Consider the following 27,419-nt stretch of genomic DNA (forward strand, 5'->3'; position numbering starts at 1 on the left):
CTCTTGGGCAATGTTTCCTCTTCAGACCTGCATCCGCCTGAGGTGACTCTTTCCTCAAATATGCAGAAATTTGTCTCACAAAGTCGAGCCTTTGGTTTATCCTCAGGCCCCTCCATATTAAATACAGCCACCAATACCCCCATGATTTGAACCCCAGCCTCAGCTAAGCACCATGGTTAAAAACCTAGAGGCCTTGTTAAATTTATTGCAATGTCCAGCAATGACAATAAGCATGAAAACGAAACTTATTTCTTCCTTTCAGCAAAGATAAAGATGGGGCAAGGATTTATTTACTCAAGGAGAGTGGTTTTACTGCCTGAGACATGTAACATCTCTTTGTGAAGTTCACTCAGATTCACATTCTGACAAATCTGAAGGTCTTAAATTAACAAAACCAAAAACCCTGAAAAACTTCTCTTGCGCAATAGAACAAGGAATGTTATTGGACTGTGCTTCCTTTTACAACACCATTGATTTTGCAACAATGAAACATTAAAATTTTATAGACTTCTGATATTTGTAGTATATTTATTTAGAACCATCATTTACCATGAAAAGCATCATTACAAAATCTACAGCTGCTTCCCTAAGTAGAAGGCACTCTTTTAGATATCTTTCTTCCACTCACAAACAGCAAACTTAGTACTTCTATTCTTCAGTCACCTACTCACTGTATAACTTTCTGATCAGTTTTTGAATGCAGGTGTTGCTCTGGACTGAGCTTCATCACTTCAATCAGGTTAACTTTTTCAGCCACAGAGAGCTAGTGATACTGCCAGCAGTAACAGGTAAAGAACTAGAATTGAACAAAACAAAAAATTCATTCAGTCATTTTTTGTGGTTGTGAATCATCTGCAAATCTAACTTCACTTTCTTCATTACTAAAATTATTTCAGCAAATAGTAATTAACATGAAGCTGATTTACACATTAAGAAAATTTCCTCTAAGTCAGATGAGTCTTTCATGAAGTCTAGTCCACTGTGAAATCGATGATAAAATTCTCATTAGCTTTGTGGCATTAAAATTCATTATTGTATACCTTGTCTATTTCCTGATTAACTTTAATTAACTTCCACTGAAACTTCCCTTACACAAGTCATACTTTATTGATCATACTCTATAACTACTGTAAATAACCAAACATGGTTCAACTTGTAAATTTTAAAATCAGATAAGTATGCAATTTTAAATGCTTTCAGCAAATGCTGTAAAACGGAAGATTAATATTTGCATTCCTTGAAGCTTATTATCTTCTCTCCAGGGTACTCCCATTACCGAAATCTGAGCACTTGAATACTCACATGATGAATATGAAAGATCACTGTACTGGTGAGTAGTGGGATTCTGGGGCCAGCCCATGAAGAGATTACAGAGATATCCATCTAAAGCTGCTAAAGCTGTGATCATTTGTTGCAGCAGGCAGTAATAACCACACAAGATAGATGAAAGGATTATATCTGGTCTTTAGGGAACGGGTAATGGAGATCTACAATTGAGGAGACCTGCAAGAAAATCTTTGAAACAGCCAAGCTCAGGAAAATTAATTAGGTCAAAAAACTCAAATAATGTCAAGTCCTGGAGATGAAGGGGAAATTCTGGTTTCACTAGGATGTGCTCCTGTTCTACTAACAGCAATTGTTTAAAGATTAGGTATCAGATCTAATTCAAACATCTCTGTGAAGCCAACGGAGTAAAAAAGGAGTCTGCAGAATATGATTTTGTTATAAAAAAGGCAATAAAACCAAACCAACAATAAACCTCTCCCATAGCCAAAAAATACCCCAAACCAAACAAAAAAACCACACAACCCTCCACCCACCAAAACAAACAAACAAAAAAAAAAACCCCCAACCACGAAATAAACCCAACAACAATTAAAAAAAAAAAGCTGCAAGGGAGCAGCAAGAGCAAGTTTGCTCCCTAAAGAAAGTTCAGCCAGGAGTAAGTGCCCATAGGCACAAGCAGGACAGGGTGTTGCCATCCAGGGCCCATCCACCAGCTTGAGCTGGGGAGCAGCATAGATCCTGAGACTGGGGCCAGGTCCAACCTGGAGTCCTAGTCACAAGGCAATACCATGGTGATAAGATAGGTCCAAGTTCAAGACGAGAAGCCAGCACACAGGGTGAGGTCCGCATCAGGATGATCCTTAGCTAGGGAATACATCACTGTGGCTACACAAGAGACAAGCACTCCTCCAATGTAGCTCAGGGCAGGAGCTAAAGACTCTAATGGGAGGAAACCCCAGGTAAGGCTAGTCATTAAGACCTCTTAGTGCCCTTAAGGCTCTGACACATATCCAACCTTCCACAGATTGACAAACATGGCAAAGAACCTGCATTTTAGCCAAAAATACAGTGCAATTTACAAGAACGCTTAAGGAGGTACGGTATGTATCTCTTACTGATTTCAATGCACCTTTAAGCAAACCTAGTCCCACCATTAAAAATAATCTCAAGATTTCAAAGGAGTCTAATAATAACCTGTTTTGCTCAGTCAAGGATTTTGATGGAACTGTTACACGTTTCTCCTCCCATTTCTGGCTACTCATTTTCAGCTACACATTGAATCAACATGGAGACTTGACTCCTTTTCTGTCTGTTCAAAGTCTGAGGCAGCGTGGGAAATTGGCTCAGATGTTAATCAAGTTGTTCCATAACAGTTAAAATGAAGAAGACTTTATTAATCATATGCCTTCCCTGAGCAATGAACTCCCAAATGAACTACACGAGGAAAAAAAATAAATCACAATGCATTCTTGTAATTATTACATTCTGTTTTTCTGACCTGACACAAATTTGCTGTTTTAAATCTTTCAATATAGCCTCAATTCGTTCCCATTCTTGGGCTCTAAAAGCAAAGTCTCAAGTATTTCTTTTTTTCTTTTTAGGGAGGACACCTATTTTCCTAGCTCAAATAGGAAACAAAACACATCCATATAATCTTCCAAATGTGTTCCGTCTGACAGCCAAACTTTTACTACACACATCATGGTCAGACAAGTTTTGGTGTCATTTTCCCTTCCTTAAACTTCCAGAAGGTCCAGTGGCTTTTCATGTATAAAAAGAACAATTTACCACAAGGGACATAGTCAAAACCAGTAAGATTACCCTCAGCCAAGGGTGAAATGTACAATTTAGCATCAGGCAAAAATACCCATACTCTTATTATTTGCTTACTACCACTGTCAGCAATAGGCTGTTTTCTTATCAAACACAGAGGTCATGACATCTTTGTATCTCAAGGAGGTGTTCCAAATCCATTAATTACATAAAGATTGATCATCTAATCCATTCTTGTTCTGCATAATGTCCTCTTGTAGGTATAGTTTAAAACAATAAGATGCTTTATTATTATAATCACTCCTAAGTATATCAGGCCAAGCAAATGAGAATCTCAAGAAAACTTTTAATACTAGGAATTTCAGATTAACTTCCTTTGACCAGTGTACACTGAGGTCAAAAAACCAGCACTATCAAGCCACTTTAAATATATTTTAATGGTTAGGGGAACTGACACTTTACTCAACCGAAACCTTGTTTAAATATGACACTTATTAACTGAGAAAATTCAGTGAAGAATACCTAGAAATTATTGATGTTACTAGTATTTAAAGGAACTTCTATTCTTTTGATTCAGCAAATCAATAGCTCTTCAGTCAACTGCTAAGGGAAGTCTCATGGGAAAGTGTACTAGGCGGTAAAGGGGCTCAAGATAGTTGGTTAGCATTCAAGGACCGCTTCTTCCAAGCTCAGGATCGGAGCGTCCCAATGAGTAGGAAATCAAGTAAGGGATCTAGGAGACCGGCGTGGTTAAACAAGGAGCTGCTGGGCAAACTCAAGTGGAAAAGGAGAATCTATGGATTATGGAAGGAGGGGCTGGCCGCTTGGGAGGAATATAGGACAGTTGTTAGAGGATGTAGGGAGGCAATTAGGACAGCTAAGGCCTCCTTGGAACTCAATCTTGCTAGTCAGGTTAAAGACAATAGAAAGGGCTTCTTCAAATACATAGCAAATAAAACTAACACAAGAGGCAATATAGGCCCACTGCTGAACGAAGTGGGTACCCTGGAGACAGAGGATATAAAGAAGGCAGAGGTGCTAAATGCCTTCTTTGCCTCTGTCTTTACTCCTGCAGACTCTCCCCGAGGGCCCCGGATTTCTATAGCCCCAGAAGGAGTCAGGACAAAGGAGGAGTTTGCTTTGGTAGATGAGGATTGGGTTAGGGATCAGCTATGCAATCTGGACATCTGTAAATCGATGGGTCCGGATGGAATGCACCCACGGGTGCTGAGGGAGCTGGCGGAGGTCATTGCTAGGCCACTTTCCATCATCTTTGGTAAGTCGTGGGAAGCGGGCGAGGTGCCTGAGGATTGGCGGATGGCAAAGGTCACACCAGTCTATAAGAAGGGCAAGAAGGAGGACCCGGGTAATTATAGACCGGTCAGCCTTACCTCCATCCCTGGAAAGGTGATGGAACAACTTATTCTTGACTCCATCACTAGGCATATCAAGGATGAGGGGGTCATTAAGAACAGCCAACATGGTTTTATGAGGGGGAAGTCATGTATGACCAACCTTATAGCCTTCTATGAGGAAGTGACTAGGTGGAGGGATGATGGTAGAGCGGTAGATGTAGTTTTTCTTGATTTCAGTAAGGCATTTGATACTGTCTCCCACAGCATCCTCATAGATAAGCTAAGGAAGTGTGGGCTTGACGATCAAGTAGTGAGGTGGATCGAGAACTGGTTGAAAGGAAGAAGGCAGAGAGTTGTGGTCAATGGCGCAGAATCTAGCTGGAGGTCTGTGACTAGTGGAGTCCCTCAGGGGTCGGTGCTGGGACCGGTGCTGTTTAATATTTTCATCAATGACCTGGATGAGGGAACTGAGTGCACCCTCAGCAAGTTTGCTGATGACACAAAACTGGGAGGAGTGGCTGACACACCAGAAGGCTGTGCTGCCATTCAGCGAGACCTGGACAGGCTGGAGAGTTGGGCAGGGAGAAACTTGATGAAATTTAACAAGGGCAAGTGTAGAGTCTTGCATCTGGGGAAGAACAACCCCATGTACCGGTACAGGTTGGGGGGTGACCTGCTGGAAAGTAGCGAAGGGGAAAGGGACCTGGGGGTCCTGGTGGATAGGAGGATGACCATGAGCCAGCAATGTGCTCTTGTGGCCAAGAAGGCAAATGGCATCTTAGGGTGCATTAGAAAGGGAGTGGTTAGTAGGTCAAGAGAGGTTCTCCTCCCCCTCTACTCAGCCTTGGTGAGGCCGCATCTGGAATATTGCGTCCAGTTCTGGGCCCCTCTGTTCAAGAAGGACAGGGAATTGCTTGAAGGAGTCCAGCGCAGAGCCACAGAGATGATTAAGGGAGTGGAACATCTCCCTTATGAGAAGAGGCTGAGGGAGCTGGGTCTCTTTAGCTTGGAGAAGAGGAGACTGAGGGGTGACCTCATCAATGTTTACAAACATGTAAAGGGTGGATGTCAGGATGATGGAGCTAGGCTTTTTTCAGTGATATCCAGTGATAGGACAAGGGGCAATGGGTGTAAACTGGAGCATAGGAAGTTCCACGTTAACATCAGGAAGAACTTCTTTACTGTAAGAGTGATAGAGCACTGGAACAGGTTGCCCAGGGGGGTTGTGGAGTCTCCTACACTGGAGATATTCAAGGCCTGCCTGGACAAGTTCCTGTGTGATGTACTGTAGGTTACCCTGCTCTTGCAGGGGGGTTGGACTAGATGATCTTTTTAGGTCCCTTCCAACCCTTGGGATTCTGTGATTCTATGATTCTGTGAATACAAGAAAAGTCACAGAGTGGAGTTATTTGTCTTCTCAACTTTTTCTTTATAGCTGTCGTCACAAACCCCTCCAACTCTCCTAAGAGACTAAGTGACTAAGAAGTCACCAGCAACTACCAGGGTTTTCTCCAAGGCCTGAATAGGCTAAGGAGAATGCAGTGTGGCATCAGGTACTGTAGGATCAGGTAACATCTTACAGAATGATCAAGTTCCCTTCCATGCCCAGTTTTTAGCTGGGGTGAGAGAACAGCCAGGAGTTTACTCATCTCTTTTGAGGACCTTGTACAAACTCTGCATTTTCCCAGTTGTACAGTTTTAACTAAGGACCTGATCCTGCAACTGTTGACATCTCAGTGTCAGACCCCAGTGCAGAAAAGAAAACAAATCTGGATGTTTTTCATTCAAAACACAAATGTTTCATGGTCAAGCTATAAACTCTATGCATACCAGTCTTTATTACATGAATGGAATTTACCTAAAGATAAAAGCAGTTTCAACATAGTATTTCCTCTATAAAACCTAACAAGGTTTCAGAGACTGAAAAAAAGAACCAAAGAAAAGGTTAACATGAAGTTACAACCTTAGGCCTGGTCATGACTCGTATCCTCAGCAGAATCTAATGCTGACACCATCACCGCCAAACCAATATAGTCAAAATTGCTACCCCGAACTATGTTTGTCAGTGTTACATAAAGACAGATTAACAATATCTAGAGTGAAATTAAAACAAGGGTTCATCAACTGTTGTTTTCAGCACTTGGGCTCAGTAACAGTGGAAAGACAAAGCCTGGTAAAACACATTACATTGTTATATATATATACTGGTTATATATATATATATACATATATATATATACTGGTTTCTGTAAAACACATTACATTGAGACTGTGATTCAATCATTTTTCTTAATCCTTTTGAGTCTTCATTTTGGATTTAATTTCTTACAGATGTTTAACTTATTCTTTCTTTTAAATACTTTAGATATGTTGGGTGGAAGAGTCATAGGGAAAATGGACTCTTACAAGCAATTCTTTCCTTCTGATGCCTGACGTAGCTCTTTGGGCTCTACCCTTTCTAACCACATTTCGTGGATTTGAGACTAGAAGAAATGTCTAATTCACTGAGAGGAACAAACAGCTCAGGTTGAGTCACAGTAAGAGTGTGTCAACCAAGCCATAAAGGCCTGATCTAAGATATTTTAAGGTTTTCCTCAGATCTTGGAGCCTATTTCCAGAATACCAGTATGTCCAGGAAAGCAAGTACTCTGTGACTGCGTATCTTGCATCAGAGCAAAAGTAACAACAGGAGCTGAACACTGTAGAAACAGCTGTTCTTGAGAGTGAAGGGCAGAGCAAGAAGGACACAAGCATCCTGGACAGAGTTCACAGCCTTCCTGCCAGCACTGTAACAAAATCTGTGGCCCTGTTCTCCAGCTACACAACAGTGTCTCTTCTTCTTTTCTCCCACGTACATTTTGCCTCCCTCAGTCCCAGTTGGCACCTCAGCAGCACCGTTCCTGCCATAAAAAACCCTCTGCACAAGCCTGTCTGAATGGGCTTCCCAAGGACCCATAGAAGAGGATGGAGGAACAGTCAACAAAAACCAGTGTGTGAAGGGTGGAAATGTACACACCAAGAGATAGCACGTGAAAGTCTCCCAAGAACTGGTAAACTGATGACACCAAGTGGCTAGTGAACATGTCCATCAACCGGTGATGGGATAACTCAGACCATGGTCAAGAGGGGAAATGCGTTACTACATGCAGATCAAAACTACAGATATAACACACACCTGCTAACACAAGGGACCTTAAAGGAGTTTCCAAACAGCTGTCTAGAAACCATGGCTGTATGAGGGTGACAAACCACTTCTGAGCAAGGGTACAGTCTGGTTGGCCTCTCACCGTTGGTCCAGCTGTGTACAGGTGTGTGAAGAATAGTGCAAATAGTTTTCTGCTATTACCTGCTCAAGTCTATTAATTAAAAAAAAAAAAAAAACCAAACCAAAAAAAACCCAACAAACCAACCCAAGCTATTGTAAAAGGTGTTCTGGCAAATCTGTCTGTGCTCTGTGTCCCCTCAGACTCAATCCCCTTTCAGGGAAATACACAAGACTCTGCCAGGTGCATTTGAAGTGTGTAACACAATACAGTCATAATACTTTAGCAGCTCAATATGCTACTTCCACAGTCACTGTAGTATTGTTATTAGTAACAGTAGCAAGAAAGTTGCAGTTGAAGAAAAAAAGAAGCCACAAATTCATGTTACTGTCCTGATATATACCAAGTGTAATCTACTTCACTTGTTTGCAAGCATTTGTTCTGAGCTTTTATAAAATGGCAATGAAATGCAATAAACTAGTATCATGAAGCAGACAAATAAGAATTGGGTTGCACTAGCATTTCCAGACTGATGAATCATGCAATTTGGAACCTTATTGCTCCTTTACCAAGGAACATAATCCAGAACACTTACAATAAAAGACATTCTTTTTTTTTTAGAAAAAAAGACAAAAAAGATATCAGGGATATGTTATGTAACATCCATTAAATGAAGTAGAGAAATTTTGGGGCTTTTTAACATTACTGCACTGATGCTAGGGCCTGGAACCAATGAATCATAAAACAAAAATCTAATAAGGGAGAACCAACCTCTATAACATAGGTCTATCAGGTAACAGCTTTAACAGGTCCTTGGACTGTCCCAAGGTATCCAGACAAGATCAGCAAGGGAAGTGAGACTAGCATAAGGAGCAGCTGGAGTTTTGGAGATAGATCTAAAACCTTGCTCATCTACAGAACTGCATGCTGATTTATTCATTTAACACCTGAAATTAGAAAATAAAGATTCATATTTGACACTTCATGCTTCAGGTATGCTCACAAGTTAAAAGTAGTTTTTTTAATCAACTGTAACGATGCATATTTATTTAAGATAACAAAACCTTTTTACTTTTGTAAGCCAGTAAAAAGCTAATGTTTCACATCAAAGTTCCTGAAGTAACCTGATGCCCCAAAGTACATTTAAGGTTCTCGAATTCCAGGACAGAGTTATACATAAGAGTAAAAATTGTAGACATTAAAAGAGAAGCTGTATCGTCAAAAAAGCAAGCTAGGTTCTCTGGTCCAACTCTAGATTTTTTGGTGAGTTCCTACTGCCCTCTCTCTTCCTCTAAACATGCCATCACAAAGCATAACAGGACATTCAGCTCCAAACCTGACTTTGGTTTTTGGTCCTTTGCTGATATTTTTATAACTAGGTGAAAGGATTATGTTAATGTGAAATCACAGCAAAGAAATTAAATACAGGGAGGAATTTTAACATGTAGCACTGCAACTCCCCATGTTCTCTGCCTTAGTGACAGAATGAACAGCTAATATCTGTGCTTAAAAATGCCTGCAGTGTCACTAGTCTACAGCAGCAGCTGGAGTTTCCTGATTTCATAACACGTACAGACATATATGCTATCAGGCTGCCTTCTTATGCATAATGCTCACATGGGTTTGATTATAATTATAGATGATAATGTCCAACTTTTAAGTAGCATTTTTCAGCAGTGTATTTAAAAGCATAGCAGAAAGGCAGCCAGAATTTTTATTCTCCTTTTATACGTGGGATAATAGATTCAAAATAGCAAAGTAACTTATACCAGCTCTCTTCACCCACCAGAACAAAGCCCAAAATAGTACATAGTCCATAAAGCAAAGTTTTACCATAGCAGCTAATATATTATCAACAGTTGTTAAAAATCACAGAGAAAAAGCCTGGATATTGGAAAGAGTTAAATATTTGCTCTGACAGCACAAAAAGTATTTTTGTGTCTTTGACCACTGAACTTATGTAAGAAATTGCCTATGGCATATTTTAACCAGCAGACAGACTACTTGACAGGGGACTCTATCCCATGCCCTCTAAAAGTAAATTAGAAAACAGGAAATTTCAGCAGTGTAGAGACAGATAAAACCTGGGGAAAACAAGCAGGTGAAGCAAAAGAGAGAACAACATGATCAGCAACACCAAAAGGCATTAAGACAACTGAGAAACCAATTCAGCCATGAGCCTGTTCAGCGAGGCACATTTTCCTGAGAAGCAGAGTCAAAAGCAGACTATCAATACCAAACTCTCCACCAAAGAGCTCCTCTCAGCCCCAAGACTGGCTGGTGGGGCTTGCCAAGACTATGGTTTGGTGCCTGAACCCATAACATACAATACCACCAAAGTGGGTAACTAGAAACCCCTCTTTCATATAACTGCCTAGATTCTCAAAAATATGTTCTTGTTTTTTTTTTCAGTTTGGTTTATAATGTAAAAGCACAGAGACTGTCAGTGGTGGGATCATTAAGTCATGTCCCGACTCAGACAATGAGTCCAAGCAGACCATAGAGGCATCAGTTCCTGGCTGAATGAGCTAGCAACTCAGATTTAGGGGGCAGCAGCCTACCAGCAGAGAGGACCTCTCAGACCTTGTCTGTGATAACAATGGATTATACAAAACCATGCACATCGGACTTCTTGAAAGGAAAGATAAAACAAGGAAGGCCGAAAAAATAAAAATAAATAGATGAATAAAAAATGAAAAAAATATCTCACATTTAATACTTCAGGAAAAAAACAGGGTGGAATTATATAGGTGGGAGGGAATGTCTGTTTTATATGGTACTAGGCCGGGGAAATTAAGAGTGGGGTATCTCTAAATGACATTGGCAGAGCTTGCCCTTCCAGAGATTCGGGTGACAGAGCAATGGCTGAGCACACTGACCTCATTTGAAATCAGATGACATCACAGGAACCATTTCCTCTGGCAACAGGAGATTTTGGATCACACCTAATATTCAACAGCAGCTTTGAACTGGTGCAAACTTTCATAATTAAACAGATCTTCCTTGGGGTCCTTCTTTTCCAGTTTTATTTAACACAGAACAACAGCCCCCTTTGCAAATTAAACAGCTGGGGAACAAATTAGCCAGATCTGCTTATAACATACAGAATTAAGAACATTAATGGGTAATAAGTTCTTAAAGGGTTATATAACCCCATTTTAAAGAAAGGGAAAATGGGTGACCCCAGGGAACTACAGACCAGTCAGTCTCACCTCTGTGCTTGGCAAAATCTTGGAGCAGATTCTCCTGGAAGGCATGCTAAGGCACATGAAAAACAATAAGGTGCTTGGTGACAGCCAGCATGGCTTCACTAAGGGGAAATCCTCCCTAACCAGTTAGATGGCCTTCTATGATGGGGCTACGGAACTGAGGTACAGGGGCAGAGCAGTTGATGTCATCAACCTCGACTTATGCAAAACATTCAACACTTTCCTACATGACATCCTTGTCTCTAAATTGGAGAGACATCAATTTGTCAGATGGTCCCCTCGATGGATAAAGAACTGGCTGGATGGCCGCACACAAAGAGTTGTGGTCAATGGCTCAATGTCCACTTGGAGACCAGTAACGAGTGGTGTCCCTCAGGGATCAGTGTTGGGACCAGTCTTGTTCAACATCTTTGTCAGTGACATGGACAGTGGGATTGAGTGCGCCCTCAGCAAGTTTGCCGATGACACCAAGCTGTGTGGTCCAGTTGATACACTGGAGGGAAGGGATGCCATCCAGAGGGACCTTGACACGCTTGTGAGGTGGGCTGATGCCAACCTCATGAAGTTTAACCATGACAAGTGCAAGGTCCTACACCTGGGTCGGAGCAATCCCAGGCACAGCTACAGGCTGGGCAGAGAAGAGATTCAGAGCAGCCCTGTGGAGAAGGACTTGGGGGTGCTGCTCAATGAGAAAATGAACATGAGCCAGCTTCAGTGTGCGCTCGCAGCCCAGAAAGCCAACTGTATCCTGGGCTGCATCAAAAGAAGCATGACCAGCAGGTTGAAGGAGGTGATCCTGCCCCTCTGCTCTACTCTTGTGAGACCTCACTTGGAGTACTGTGGGCAGTTCTGGTGTCCTCAACATAAGAAGGACATGGAACTGCTGGAACAAGTGCAGAGGAGGGCCACGAGGATGATCATGGGACTGGAGCACCTCCCATATGAAGAGAGGCTGAGAAATTTGGCACTGTTTAGCCTGGAGAAGAGAAGACTGCGTGGAGACCTCATAGCAGCCTTCCAGTATCTGAAGGGGGCGTACAGGGATGCTGGGGAGGGACTATTTATTAGGGACTGTCGTGACAGGACAAGGGGTAATGGGTTAAAACTTAAACAGGGGAAGTTTAGATTGGATATAAGGAGGAAATTCTTTCCTGTGAGGGTGATGAGGCACTGGAATGGGTTGCCTGAGGAAGCTGTGAATGCTTCATCTCTGGCAGTGTTCAAGGCCAGGTTGGACAGAGCCTTGGGTGAGATGGTTTAGTGTGAAGTGTCCCTGCCCATGGCAGAGGGGTTGGAACTTGATGATCTTAAGGTCCTTTCCAACCCTAACTATTCTATGATTCTAAGTTAGCTTTCTGAAACATTAGTGAGAAGCTCTCAAATTACATTAAGGGTAAAATTCACCCAGTAAGCTGGGCTCACTGGTTTATTCAGTGTGCTCACACCTCCTAGATCACTGATCACTAAGCATAGCAGGTGTACAGAGCACAGACCAGCAATGCCCTGAAAACCTGCAGATTGTTGTTCCAGTTGATGCCACACACAGTAACCTTCCCCGTAAAGTTACATTAATGTAACTTAAGACAACACAGAAAAAGTCAATTAAATAAAAAGATATAGGGAAAGAATGGGAAGCATACATGGTTGATAAGAGTGAACGGAGCTCTTTGTTTCACAGAGGGGTTACATGCAAAATTATCATGCTCGTACATTTAGTGACATACAGATGTATGAAGAATACCCACAATGGTTTTTTGTCTCCGGTTTGTTTTTCCTAGAAAAGCCTGCTGAAGGAAGCTAGCTAACATCTTCCTTTATTAACACGGTCTTTGAAAACTCATCACTTCTGTAACTGAAATAACCCATACATATCAGAAATTTCAAAGCACATGGCATAACAAAAGGACCTTCAAGACAAAAGGATGTGAGACACTCGACTGTGGGCACAGGATGAAAGAGTTCCCCTCTGTCCCTCCTTCATAAGTTTGTTCTCAAACATATTCCTATATGTATATCATGATACTTACGATAGTTACATAAGCAAGATGTGATTTTGTGTTCCTTATAGCTTTATTTCTTCTTGGCCAATGGCAGGAAGATGACATAAAGTACTAGAGTTCAAAAAGAGAAGAGACATTCAGGAGTGAAGATGAAAGAAAGAATATGTGGCAAGGAAATAAGGATGGGGTAGAAATGAGAGGTCTGGATAGATAAACCAGGAAGAATTACAGGGCAAGAAAACTGACCCTGAATAGAAAAATCATAGAATGGTTTGGGAGGGGATCTTTTTGGAACGGATCTTAAAGATCATCCAGTTCCAAGCCCCTGCCATGGGCAGGGACACCTTCCACTAGACCAGGTTGCTCCAAGCCCTGTCCAGCCTGGCCTTGAACACTGGACAGGAATGGGGCAGCTACAACCTCTCTGGGCATCCTGTGCCAGTTTCTTAGCAACCTCGCAGCGAAGAATTTCTTCCTAATATCTTACCTAAATCTCCCATGTTCCAATTTAAGGCCATTCATTCTCCCTTGTCCTGTTCACTACATGCTTTTTGTAAAATGTCTGTCCAGATTTCTTGTAGGGCCCCTTTTAGGCACTGGAGCTGCTCTAAGGTCTCCCTGGAGCCTTCTCTTCTCCAGGCTGAACAAGCCCAGCTCTCTCAGCCTGCCTCCATAGGAGAGGTGCTCCGGTTCTCTGATCATCTTCATGGCCTCCTCTGGACTCATTCCAACAGGTCCACATCCCTCTTGTATTGGGGACCCCAGGAGCTGAAAGCAGGACAACCGGTGGGGCCTCACCAGAGCAGAGAGGCAGGATCACCTCCCCCAGCTTGCTGGTCACATTCCTTTTGATGAAACCCAGCACACAGTTGGCTTTCTGGGCTGTAAGTACACACTGCTGGGTCATGTTGAACTTCTGGTCAACCAGTATCCCCAAGTCCTTCTCCTCAGGGTTGCTCTGAATCCCTTCTCTGCCCAGCTTATAGCTGTACCTGGGATTGCCCTGATCCAGGTGCAGAACCTTGTACTTTGCTTTGCTGAACTTCATGAGCTTGCCATTGGCCACCTCTCACGCTCAAGGTCCCTCTGGATAGCATCCCTTCCCTCCAGCATATCAATCACACCACACAGTTCAGCATCACTTGCAAACTTGTAATAAGAAAAAATATAAGACTCAAGTAAGGAAAAAGAAGAACAAACAGGACATAAAAAGTGCATTATCACGTAAAAGTCATAACTTATATACAGAGCAGGATTCACTACCTATATATGTTTATTCTGTCATTGTGTAACTTTTTTGGCAAGCACTTAACTTCGCAACCTTAATGTCCTCTGAACGTTATTTTTGTGTGCTTATAACATGTTATCTGAGAGGCTGAGATTTACCCATCACAATTGCAGTTTTCAGATTTAAATTCTTCTGGAGCAACCAGAGCATAAAAGTGTGTCAAAACAATCCTTTTCACACCCAGCTCACTCTGAGCTAAAATGATTTTCTTCGAAATCCCTTGGGAAAAAATATTCACTTCCGAGAGAAGAATAAGCATGAAAAAATGAAAAATTGCACTGAAGGAGTAATTTGGGGCTGTTATAAACCACATACAAAGATACACTGGAAAAGTCATCATGTCTGTGCCATCTAAATTGTGGAGTACCCCCATATACACAACATGTTTTTCCAGCAGTTCTCAGGGAAGTCATCTTCAACAACAGATTTCACTTAATATGTTTAAAAAGAACCTTCACAATGTAATCCATGGTTTGGAAGTCTTAAGGCTTAGGGATTGCACTACAGCCCCTTTTATGGATGCAATCCAAACATGAGACATCTTAGCAACAAAGGTCTCCTGTGTTCAGTGCCATTGGATATATTCCTAGGTACATCTCTGTAGATTCCTTTGAAGGATACTGTCTCTGAAAAACTACTGCAAATAATCTGGGTGCCACACAACTTTAAGAACTGCCTCCAGTGGAAGCAGTTAAAACCTGCAGAAGATGCAAAGGCCCTAAGTAGGCCATCTCAGATGGCCTTTTTCATATTTGCTTATTTCAACTTATCTTTATAAGTTTGACAATGTAGACAAGAATTTCCAAAGTGAAGCTTATAAAACAGTCTTATCTGATGGCCCTTGAGATCTTTTCTTGATATCACATGTGATGTATTTTGCTAGAATCTCCGCATCCTAAGCATATATTATTCACAATGCCAGTTGCAATAAGCATTGATGAACTACGTTATTCACCTAGAAGATGGAAATCACAATCATTAATGACAGAGCAGATGACAAATGTTAGAAACAGATGAGAACACTGAGCAACGCATGATCAGCAACCTCAGTGGAAAGAGTATCTGATATCTTTAGAGATCACTCTTGTGAGCCCCCTTCTTGAATCAACAGCCAAGAATGGTTATGTAGTTCTAGTCATTAAGTGACACACTACACACTGCTGAAAGGAAACTGTTGGAGCAAGAAGGGTATCAGTACATTAGACTGTAATAACCAAAAATCTGTAGCCCCTCTGTTTTAACTACTATAAATCCTACCTTCATTTACTATTAATGTTCAATTAATTAGTGGATTCTAAAGATTTCCTTGCCACAATCCTCATTCATTTCCCTGGAATATAGCTGCACATTTTTTATTTTTTTTTTTTTAGGCAAATATTTAGCCTTATTTAAATGTGTATTTGAACAAAGGCTTTTTGCTTTAGTGAATACAAACTAAGGCACATGGTGCCACCAGGACTAGGTATGCAGAGAACAGACAATACCAATGACTTATGTGAGATAAGGGGTTCTCTTTGTTTTTTTTAGTAAACTGCATTATAGGCATCTCAGATTATTGCTAGTGGTTTGTGCCACATCTGCTGTTCATGAAATACAAGAAAAGAATCCACAGTTAGCACTTTTTCAAGTGCTTTTATGTCATGCTCTTTAATTTCATTTTTTTGCAAGCTTGGATAATTTTAAAATTGCTTCATTTGAGCATTTTCTAAATTTTGAGCAGCCAAAAGAGGAGATGGAAAATAATCCCATTCACTTCCCATGCTATTTAAAGGAGTTCACCAGGACTGCCTGGAATAACTGAAATTAAAAGAAGCATCTGTATCTTAATGAGACAGCACCAATATTGCCCTAGCACCACACCCAAATAGGCAGAATCTGCATTTTTATCACTTTAATTGTCTCCAAATTCTACATTGTCCAAACAGCAGCATCAGTAAATGTTATAACATCCCATCCAATTCATTGTTACAGATGTGACTTTCAGAGCCTAGCAGGACTACTTAAAAAACAGTATTATTAAAAACACTGTTTTTATCTTTCTCCATATTCTTTCTATGTATTAGAGAAAGGAAAATAAGTACAAAAAGCACTAGAGCCATACTGGAGAGTAACAAATTAAATCCCCAAATACAGGAAATGAAAATACTCTGATGCTCTTAATATCAGTGCCTCTGAGTATATACATGGAATAAATTCAGCTGCATATTTAAACAACTCAACTGATAATTAAAGTTACTACGTATGCAGGGTAGGCAAAGTACGACTGTCATAGACCTTGGGTTTTCATTTCCTGGTTCTTTTTCTGGATTTCTATTTGTAAGCGTGAAGATTCTTTGGTATACATTTTAGTTTTAACATCTGTGCAGGAAGACGTATAAAGCATATACATACATATGCATGTACATTTATATATCTCTGAAGCAAAGCATATACAGAGTACTAATAATAATGCCGCTTTTTTCCCCCCAGAAAGAGGTGTGAGTTCCAAGAGTCTGGTCATATCTCAAGGATGACATATTTTGGTCTCTTAGGTGAAAGGAGGCAAGGAGATAGCCAGCTGGCTCATGTGAAGTTAAATCTTCCATGCCAGCTGGACAAGAAATAGTATCACTGTTAGCTTTGGAGGCTGCTGCCTGCCTACTAACTACAGGAAGACCAGAAGAGTTAAGAATCTACATGCAAACAATTTTCCATTCCATATGGAGTTGTCATTATCCCTCTGAGTATAATTAGGTTTGCCAGATTTACAGTGCTGTATGCAACAATTTACTGAATCAGACTGCTCAGCTGCTTGCCACTCACACAGCATTTCCAAGTCAGGCCTCGTTACCCTCCTGGCAGTGAACAATGAGGGGAAGGTTGCACATTAGAGCTCTTGGTCCTAGAGGGAAGCTGATAGAACTCTTGAAAGAAGAAAGGAAAAAGACATTCAACAAAAGTGAAATATGGACACACTTCCCTCTGACTCTAAAACCGAGATAATCGGTTATGGTCTTTCAATCCAGGTACAGCCAGCATATCTTCCACAAGATATGACTTAGTGCAGAGAACCTTAAAACATCTACTTTCAATGACTCTCATCTGCTGAACTTGGAGGAACATACGCAGTATTTTTTTTTTCTTTCCCTGACTTAATATAATCATTACCACATTTTTGTGATGTTTCCAAATACACCTTAACATGCCACTTGGTTTGAAGGCAAAGGCCATGGCTGAACTCACACTGTAAGGTGTCAGACTGTTAAACTGACGATGTGTGCTTAAGTTTTATAGACAAAGAAACTAAAGGGCAGAGTCTGACTCACCCTCATGCAGCAGATCTGTGGCAGGGATGAGAGGGCCCATGCCTTGACCTCAGTCTTGTTTGTAAGCCAAATGCAGTGTCTCCTGATCCAACCTGCAAATTTAGTGGAGACAGTTGCTAGCATTGTAGTACCTCCTATTAACCAACACCACTAATACACTGGGTATTTGGAGCAGCTCTTACTACAGTTCTAACTTATAAAGAATACATAGAACACCCTAAGAAGTACACTTGTTCAAATAAAGTAATATTAATTATAAATCTTTGTTCCAGGTGTAAACAGATCTCTCTAAAAATGCCCAGTGAGCATTACTGTATTGTACACATCCATCTGAGCCCAGAAACACAAAGAAAAAAAAGAAAACATGCTGATCAAGGCAGATTTTAAACTATTTCATATCTAGCCTGCACTAACAGAGAAATGCCTCACTGTCGTGGTTTAAACCGATCCACATAGCTCGTCCGCTCACACACATCCCACACCCCCCCGACCCTCCCCGCTCCCAGAGGGATGGGGAGGAGAATCAAGAGAATGTAACTCCCAGGGGTTGAGATAAGAACAGCCCAGTAACTGAGGTATAACACAAATCACTGCTGCTACCACCAATGATAATATTGATAAGAGAAAATAACAAGAGACTATGATACCACCGCCGAACAAGTTCGACCCCCCCGAAGAGAGACCGTGCCCTTGCGGGTAACTCCCAGTTACCTCCCTGGGCATGACGTGCTGTGGTATGGAATACCTCTTTGGCTAGCTTGGGTCAGGTGTCCTGTCTGCTTCCTCCCGGCCTCCCCTCGTCCCCAGCAGAGCATGAGACTCACAAAGGCCTTGGCCTTAACAACAATTAAAAACAATCGGTGTTATCAGCTCTGTTCCCAGGCTGGAAGTCAAAACACAGAGCTTGCACCAGTTACTAAGAAGGAGCAAAATGGCTCTTGGTAAACCCAGGACACTCACCCAAGATCTCAGCCATGCTTCTCATCCATGCAGATAGGACCATATGTCCAAATTATATCAAGCCACTTATTGTTGTGAATACAACAGGCTGTACTGATGACACAGTAGGGTGTTATCAAAAATGCAGAGAATGTAAGTGAGATAAATTCAGTAAAATTGATAATTCACAAAATAAGCATGGGCATTCAGACTCTGCAATCTACAGTCCTGAGCCTTGACAGTCAAGGGCATGACCAAAGTGCAGTGCATCTCTTCCTGCCTGTCCATTAGGTCTTGCTTTCCTTTCAGCTGGGAAATGAAATGCAATCTTAAGTCTTATACAGACAAAGTCTTGGCATACAACAAGAATTTCTACTAAAGACTAAGAGTTCACTAGCTGGAAATACCTGGTCACACAGATTGCAATAACCATGAACCATAAGTACAGACATAAAAAAACACAAATGCAGTCTTATGACACATCACACATGGTATAAGAAACCAGAGCACTGCGTGTTACCTCTCTAAGACCTTGCCTAGAATTAAGCTTACAGATTCCAGTTATCCTTTTTCATTATAAAGTAAGACTAATGCAGGTCAGAGAAGGGCTAAGATAATCAGAGCAATTAAGGTTATCTTACATGAAAGGCACAAAATTCAGGAGAAAGAAGTGGCAGAGAGAAGTCTTTGGACAGCTGTGTACAAACACACCAGGCTACGAACACTGGAAGGAGAAAGAGCTGTTGAACTGATATGCAAACTGAAGAGCCAATGATATAACCAGGCCATAAATAACCATAAACTAGACCCTTCCATAAGACAAGTGTATTCCTAGAATAAGCTGCTCATACAGGTAAGAGGAGCAAACATCTTAACCAATTTTGATGGAACTGGCATATTTATAAATAGGGTGATATGACAATATGCTTAGCACAGCAGATTGGATTTGATGATCTGTGAAATCCTTTTCACTTGTCATCATATATTTTACTAAATATTTACCCTAGTGATTGAATTAAGAAAATTCACGTATCAATGCAACAGCAAAACTCATCATGGGCTGATGCTGAACAAAGCAGGTCTTGTCAGCATATTTAGACTGGTTTATGGAGTGGGAGAGAGGGGGAAGCCCTTTTTGTTTATGCATTTGTTTTTCATTGAATTTGAGGGCATTTTGCTTTGTACAGTTTTTGGGTTGAGGTCATTTTTTAGGTTTTCTTTTTTGTTTTGTTGTTTATGGATGGTGTTTAGTTCATTTGTTGTTGTTCTGTGGTTGGTTAGGGTTTGTTACGGTTTTTTTGGGGGGGTGGGGCTTGTGGGGGTTGGTTTTTTGCTTTGTTTTGTTTTTCAAGTTCATGGCTTCTAGTGTGGGGTTTTTTTCCCACACAGTTCAATGAAAGGTTGTGTATAGGAAGGGAAGAAAGAAGCCAGAATACTTTGCAGCTGCTGTACTAGATACAGCTCCATAACCAACATGGAATAAAGAAGGTGGCATTTGTCATTGCTGCCTGGTCACACTCATTGGCTATGTCTACCACTCCCACTGGCTTCATCCCCCACATCATCAACAGCCCCAGAGCCTGGGTTTCACTCACTAAGCTGCAGAGGAGCACTGGTTTTGGGTTTTGAAACACCCTTGTTGCTGTGACCACCAAAGGAGTTATTTTGCCAAGAAGAAATGTTGCTTCTTACAGACACTATTTCCTATAGTCACCTTCTCAGACCACAGAAGGCCCCAGCCATCAGCTGCTTTACCAGACAGACAAAAATCCCTGGCGTCACCAATGCTATCAAAAGTAGCTAAATAAATCACCATGATTGATTAGCTAACATATCTATGAAAGCAATTTTACAGCTAAACTGCACCAAAGACTATGCCCACGTTACTGGATAGAAGTGCTACATCCCCCCGCTTTCTTGTATGTAATGAAGACAGGTAGGGTTTTGTTTTAAATAGAGAATCGAATATTGAACCATCCATAATGTCCAGCTTATCAGGAATCCAGATTCCTTCCTGGAGTAAAGTCTCATACAATGTTTACATTTAAGAAGATATTTTTATTGTGAATCAGTAAGGAGGGAGAGCATCCTCGAAAATACAAAGTGGTCAAAATTTACTTAACTAATAACTTTCCCCCAAAACTGCATAAGTAGGTCAAAAAATTCTTATCATGTTCAAGCAACAAAGAGTCTGTGTGTTCAAAATACTTTCTTTAACTATATAAAGTTGATTCTTAGAAAATACTGTTTCTTCTCAAACTTCACCAGGCTGATAAACTATATCCCTTGGTCTCTGACCCAGTCGGACATGTTTCTCCCATGAAAACTTGGAGGACAGCAGAATCTAACATCTACTTGATTTCACCTATCAAACAGCTGCCTTTAGAGTGGCATAACACAAGATGTGAATGCAAATTGAAGAAGAGAAATTTGTCACCACAGTAGAAACAATTTCATTCCAGACAACATGGGTGATATACACCTATTCCTCATATTTTAGTTCTCCTTGCTTTGCTTTATTTATGTGTCATAAAGCTGTAATTCACCAGTGAAGAATGAAACTCTTTATTGAACAGTATTTACACTCCCTGCATCAGACGCCACTTTTTCATTGTAATGGAATGATGGGAATCCCAGAGCTGTGAAGATTTATAGACTGGCACAAACACAGAGCACCACGAGCAAAGTCTTGCAATGAGCCCAACCTAGTAAGCTTTAATATTAATTATAAATCTCTGGAGGGTTTATGGATAACAATTTAATGGGAACATAATTCTCTGTCACCTGTCATTCCTGCAGGGACAGTAATAATGTAGGAAGAAAAAAATAAATTAAAATAAATAGTATCTGACAAAGGAATAAAGGAATTTTGAAATGTTGTAATCCTTTTAACTTATGGATTTTACCAGAAGTTTTGCCTCCCAGAATTTATGATAAGTAAGTTTATAGGGTTTTTTTTTTTTTTCATAGCAACAACATTTCTAAGAGGAAGAGCAATTTTAATTAAAAAAAAAAAAAAAAAAGAAAAGAAAAGTCTAGGAAAACAGAATGCCAGAGAGACCTGATGATTAAGGAATCTATTGCCTCCAGAACAGTGTTAGTGGTGCAGGTTGAACTCCAAGCCAGTCTCTTGCAGAGGTTTAGGTATAAGCTTACCCATATGCACGAACAGCTCCATTTAGGAGAGCAGGGCCATTTGACGTGAGTCGGATTAAGCCCAAGCCTGTATCTCTGGGGTAATGCAGCCTTAATTACACCAGGAAATCCACTTCTGATTTCACAGTGGAGCCAGAGTCCTCAATATAGCAGCACTGTTTGGTTCTGACAGATGGGAGCAAAGGCGAAAATTGCTTCTGAACACAACTGGCAAATCACCTCAAGAACATAGATGACTGCTCACAACAGCTGTTTTTAGCCAATGCTGGGTGAAACCACCAGGGTTTAAAAACACAGCTGGGATTAAGAGTTGGGGAATCATTACCCAAATTTAAGAGATATTAATTGAATCATACCTAGATTCTCAGGAGAATCACTAGGAAATTAATTTGTACGCTTTGCTATTAAAATTGTTGCAACCTCATTTTTTCCCCATTGTTTTACTTCAAAAAGACAATCCTCATACAAAATTTCATTTTACATCAATTCTGTGTTAGACAGAACCCATTTGTTCAGATTAAAACTGTTAGATTCAAGAATCTCAAAACATGAAAATGCAAGTATTATGTGGATGTATCTTTAAAAAATACATCTATATATATCTAAAACTGCTTAATGAGCAGAAATCGTAGCTGTTTGACTATCCTGGCCACATACCACAGTGATATTTATCTACCCACTATCAAAACAGAAGAATGTGGAAAGAAAAGAAGTTATCAAATTACACTGTTAATGACTATTTTTCTCCAGATCCAAGCTTTTCATTTGGACTCTTTCAAGGGCTGCAGATTACAATAGGCAGCACATGTCAGGAGCACCTGAAGCAAGACAGAAATGTTTGTTTTACCCAGAGCCATCTCAGTATATCAGAAGTAGTGAGGAATTCTTGTTTTGATAACCTAGTTTGCCTCAGTTCTGTGGAAAGGCTAATGATGACATAATAAAAAGTTTAATTGCTTATTAAAGCATAAGAGTATTTATTTACATTCTCCATGACAGCACTGAGAGACAAAAAGCAAACTGAACAGAGGCAGAAAGAACAACAGATCAATTTAGAGGTTTAAATATGGATCATGCATGGTAATATCATTGCAGGTAAGCTGGATTGTAAAAATATAACTTGAATTATTTAAGTGTTGCTCACTCAGCCCATTCACAGAGAAATGCTTTCCTAAGCACTTACAATGAAGGTTATGTATTTGGTTTGCTAAATAAGATACTAGGAACAGAAAAGGTGTTTCATACAGTAAAGCATCAAGAAATTCTATTCAGAAGATTACCAAAAAGAGCCTAGAGAAACAAGAAACAGCAGGGCAAATCTTAATGAATGTCTCTCAAGAAAAACGAATGGATGGGACAATCATGGAATTTGATTTAAAACTTGGGAAATGTCACAATTAAAGGAAGCAAAATGATCAGCTAAGCAATTAGCTATGGATTATGGTACTGCTAAGGAAAAGAAAAACACAGGACACAAAGAATGGCTACCAGATTTGCACCTTTTTCCTGAGAAAAACTTCAGTCACAGATGGGACCTCTGGCAATGAGGATAATTCTCAGAATCAAGATTCTTAATTCTCTAAACTGAAACATGTTTTAGGGCACTAAAGCAAATAAACCTTTGGAGGTAGGGAAATCTCACTAATCTGTGGAAGGTCTTTTCATTTACTACAGAAAATCTAACAAATTATAACTGGCAAATACCTGGTTATACTTCAGTCCTCTTAACATGGAATCACAGAATGGTTTGGTTTGGAAGGGACCTTAGAGCTCCTCCAGTTCCAACCCAGTTCAGGGGCAGGGACACCTTCTGCTAGACCAGGTTTCTCAAAGCCCCATCCAATACGGCCTTGAACACTTTCAGGGGTGATGCATCCACAGCTCTGGGCAACCTGTGCCAGTGTCTCACCTCTCTCACAGTAAAGAATTTCTTCCTTACAACTAATCTAAAACTCTTTCTTAAAGCCCTTTCTCTTAAAGCCTTTGCCCTGTCACTACATGCCCTTGTAAAATGTTGTTCTCCATCTTTCTTGTAGGTTACTTTTAGGCACTGGAAGCTGCTTGAAGGTCTCAATGAAGCCTGCTCTTCTCCAGGCTGAACAAGCCCAGCTCTCTCAGCCTGTCTTTGTTAAGAGAGGTGCTCCAGCCCTCTGATCATCTCTGGGGCCCTGCTCTGGACTTACTTCAGAGTAAACAAAACACATCAGACAAAAGCATACCTGATTTTTTTGGAAGAGATTGTCATCCATTTATATGCTTATTAAATTCCAGTCAAGTCTAACTATTTGTCCAAAATCTCTGATCTACAACTCTTTCATAAGGCATTGTTTCAAGTAAGTTTACCTTATACTGGTTTTGCCACTGCTGCAAGTTTCAATCACTTTTTAATTTTCACTTAACGCACTTTACTTAAAATTTTAAGGCAGTTTCTTGGTGGAACTTCCTAACTTCATGCATGATAATGTGCTCATAATGAGGTCATCACCGTGCATGGGAAGGTACATGTTTGTTATCAGTCTTCATGCCATATTATGGAATCTATTCTTTCTGGGCTTTCTTACCTGTCTGCTTGCTGCTTCCTTGCACAAGAAAACAGGATATTCATCTTCAACTCATGAGTAAGTAGTCCATTAGCACCAAGACAGAAGAATTTGTCAATGCTCTTGTAACAGTAAATTCTCAGAGCACTTTTAGAATTCCTTTCAATGCTAAACGGGAGATATCCCTGAAGTATCCCTCAAGATTCATAAAATTTAATAAGAGTTTGATACTGTTTTGAATAAAAGCTTATTCCTTTGGCTCTTAAACCTCTCAAGCTCTTAAATCTTAATCACTTCTTAAAGTCATCGGTGAGGTATTCCTTTAAAAGTTTCTCACAGAAATTTATGAAGGACTGCCAGATCAAGTCATTCCACAAGGTACACATTCAAATGACTTTTTATATTGGTAACTAGCCACGGCATCATATAACCCTGCCATATTGTACCTAACTCGTCTCACTGTTTATGTAAGAAGGAAGAAATACAAGTATTACTTGACAAAGCCTATTAAGATATGTTTGCAACACAGATCCAATACTGGAAATCAGTCCTGATTGGATGCATGCTTAATTACTTGCTTTGATCTACTGCAGTTAAAGGAAAACAAACGTGTGCTTTAAGTGCATTCCCAAATACATGTGGACTGTTAGCTAAAGCTTATGGATGACTCAGGAGAAACATAGTCATTACCAAGAAAAAAGTTGGTGGCTTGAGTATTTCACCCTGACTGGACAGTGATCAGTATGAAATAGTTAACCTTGCTTAATAGATGACTTTGAAAATAAGCTGTAATTTTCCTCATTAATTTTATTTTGCCAGTGTCTCAGCTTTCAGAGCACAAATGAGAAACTTCTTCAACAACTGCCACATTAGAAGAAAAAGGAAATCCACCAAGTGGGAGACAAGCACTTCATTGCACTTGCAGCTTTTTTTGTGCCTCAGTTTCTTAGTATTTTCATCTGACCATTCCAATTAGACAACAATTACAGGAGAAACAGGAATAAATTAAGGGTAAAGACCTGACAAAAAAGTTTTGTTGGAGTATGCAAGTATAAGAATATAACAAATTTAATGAGCTTAAAACATAGGGCTTTGCCCACAGCCAACCAAAGCTCTGAAACAAATTCACACAGGAATTAAGGACTATCACAAATGGCATCAATTCTCACTCCAGATGCAATTCCTTATTCTTCTATCTTGTTTCCCATAAGCAGAAAACAATATTGCTTCCCATAAGCAGAAAACAATCTTATCAAAACGAAGCACTCCTGCTAAGTATCTCATTCTTCACATAGGGAAGGAAAGAACCAAATATGACAGATGGTAGTCACCTCATGTACCATAAACTTGCAAGATACTCATATACTTCACAAGGAAAGCAGAATGAAAACCTACATAAAATAGAATGGCATACAAGAGCAAGACAGGAGGGAGACTGTGACAAGGGAGAGCAGGATATAGAAAAAAGCTACTGAAGACATGCTGCTGCAGCTGAATTATATAGAGCTCTGAAAAAAGAACAAGCCCAAATTTAACACACTGATTTGTTCCGTTTCTGTTTCCTCACTTATGACGTAATCATTAATCAGCTACTTTTACAGTGAGAAAAACTGGGTTTTGATTAAATTAATCATGAATACGGTCCAGAAATAATTCCCTGAAAGTATTCTTTTCAGCAAACACTTCACTCCCACAGCTTTTCACAAAAAGCTCAGCAGCAGATAAAAGAAGTACAAACATGATCTAAGCAATGTCAAAACACTAGTGAGTAGATTTCCTCATTATTCACTCAGCTCTGCTGGTATCTTCACAGTCAGGGTGCAGATGAGAACTCTCCCCTGCACAGCAACAAAAGCAGGAGGAAAAGAGAAAGATTTCTAGTTGAGCTGGATACCTATCCTTACCTTGGCACTAGGTACCTCTGAATTTCAGGGCCAGAATTTTTTCTGGCAGTTCTCAAGAGGCAGAGAGGGACACTGCAAGCCAAAGAATGGCTTTTGAAGCAAGAACAGAGCTCCTGCAAAAGCCATTTCCTTGCCTACAATCACTCTTTTATCTCAGGCCATTTGTGGGATCGAAGCTGCCTGACCTGTCATTACTAAGTAACATTACAAGGGCAGTTCTGTGCAATGATACTTAAAGGTTTCAGCTTGTCTCTAGATTAAAAATCACTCTTCTGGAGGGATTCATGGGCAAAACTAGGAATGGGATTTATATGCTTGGAGCACATAAACCCTTCGAGCTGAAATTGTAGCTCCTCAGGTTCAAAAGGCTCCACCACTATACTGACATTAACACTCATTGCTTTAATTGCATTCTTGGATAAAATGCCTGGTTTACAAATACAATACTAACATGTGATATGTGTTTAAAAACAACAAAGTCCACTGACTGAAAGATCTGAGAATTTGCCTGGAGGCTTGCGTGTAACAGCCACTTTAAGCAATTCTAAATTTAACCAATATACTATAAAAACAAAATGTGTAGCTTTTCATACACTTGTCACTAGCACTAATTTAAAACACACTATGGAATAAGATATATAAATGGGCTTGTTGACCTACTTTTTAATCCCAGGTTTTGTGGAAGAAAAGAAGTTACTACTTGACTTAGAACGTTATTTCCTACAAATCATATTTCTGTATGACTCTTACCACACAGTATTTCATTTTATGAATGCGGGTACAGATTAAGCAGCAGAATGTTAGGAGACAGAAGTATTTCAATTCATTATTGCCTTGAAGTGATACTCATTGTCTGACATTTTGGAAATCATTTTGCCTCTAATCAGTCCTTTTTCTGTCTTCTCAGCCACTTCCATTTGAAAAGAATGAGACCATCTTAAACATTAAAAGGAGCTTGGTACAAAACCACTTACAAGGAGGGATAAAGGGACTTTGAGTTCTTTGTCATAAAAATTCTTTCCTTAAGATCATTCCAAACAATTATTCACTTCTCTTTAATGTTTGTCTCAAGCGTGTATTTTTAGGTTCTCCGCTGTTCTGTTGCGCCCCGTATGTGTAAGATCCGTTCCAAAATATTTTTCTTAGGTTAACAGTTGTTCTACGTATTTCTCAGTAGTATCAAGTTATAGAGGTGAACTAAAATAAGTAAACAAAAAACCCAAAACCTACACTGTAGTTCTCGCCAGTACCTATACACTTACCTGAGAAAGTTAATGAACCAAGTTAACAGAACAACTTATAGGTGAAAGTAAACACTGGCATTTTTTACAGCTATATGTTTAGAAACTGAGTGCAAAATTGGGTCTTTATGGCTCAGCTTTTGTGCCAGACAAATAGCA

The 27,419-nt window shown here is 40.2% G+C and overlaps 1 long non-coding RNA gene across 5 annotated transcripts in view; it reads right to left on the reverse strand.

The window, feature by feature from the left end:
* LOC136007789 (uncharacterized) overlaps positions 1–27,419 on the reverse strand; it is a 91,816-nt gene that overhangs the window by 24,222 nt on the left and 40,175 nt on the right. For 2 of the 5 annotated variants that reach the window (XR_010609853.1, XR_010609851.1), the window contains exons 3-4: positions 17,481–17,572; positions 15,820–17,078 (exon numbers count right to left, since the gene is read on the reverse strand). This is a non-coding gene — a long non-coding RNA (uncharacterized LOC136007789). Of the gene's footprint in view, positions 1–215; positions 797–1,302; positions 1,516–15,819; positions 17,079–17,480; positions 17,573–27,419 lie in introns of those variants that run through there. The other 3 variants (XR_010609855.1, XR_010609854.1, XR_010609852.1) reach the window with 3 other exon arrangements.

This window comes from Lathamus discolor, chromosome 2 (genome assembly GCF_037157495.1).
Source record: "Lathamus discolor isolate bLatDis1 chromosome 2, bLatDis1.hap1, whole genome shotgun sequence".
Taxonomy (NCBI): domain Eukaryota; kingdom Metazoa; phylum Chordata; class Aves; order Psittaciformes; family Psittacidae; genus Lathamus; species Lathamus discolor.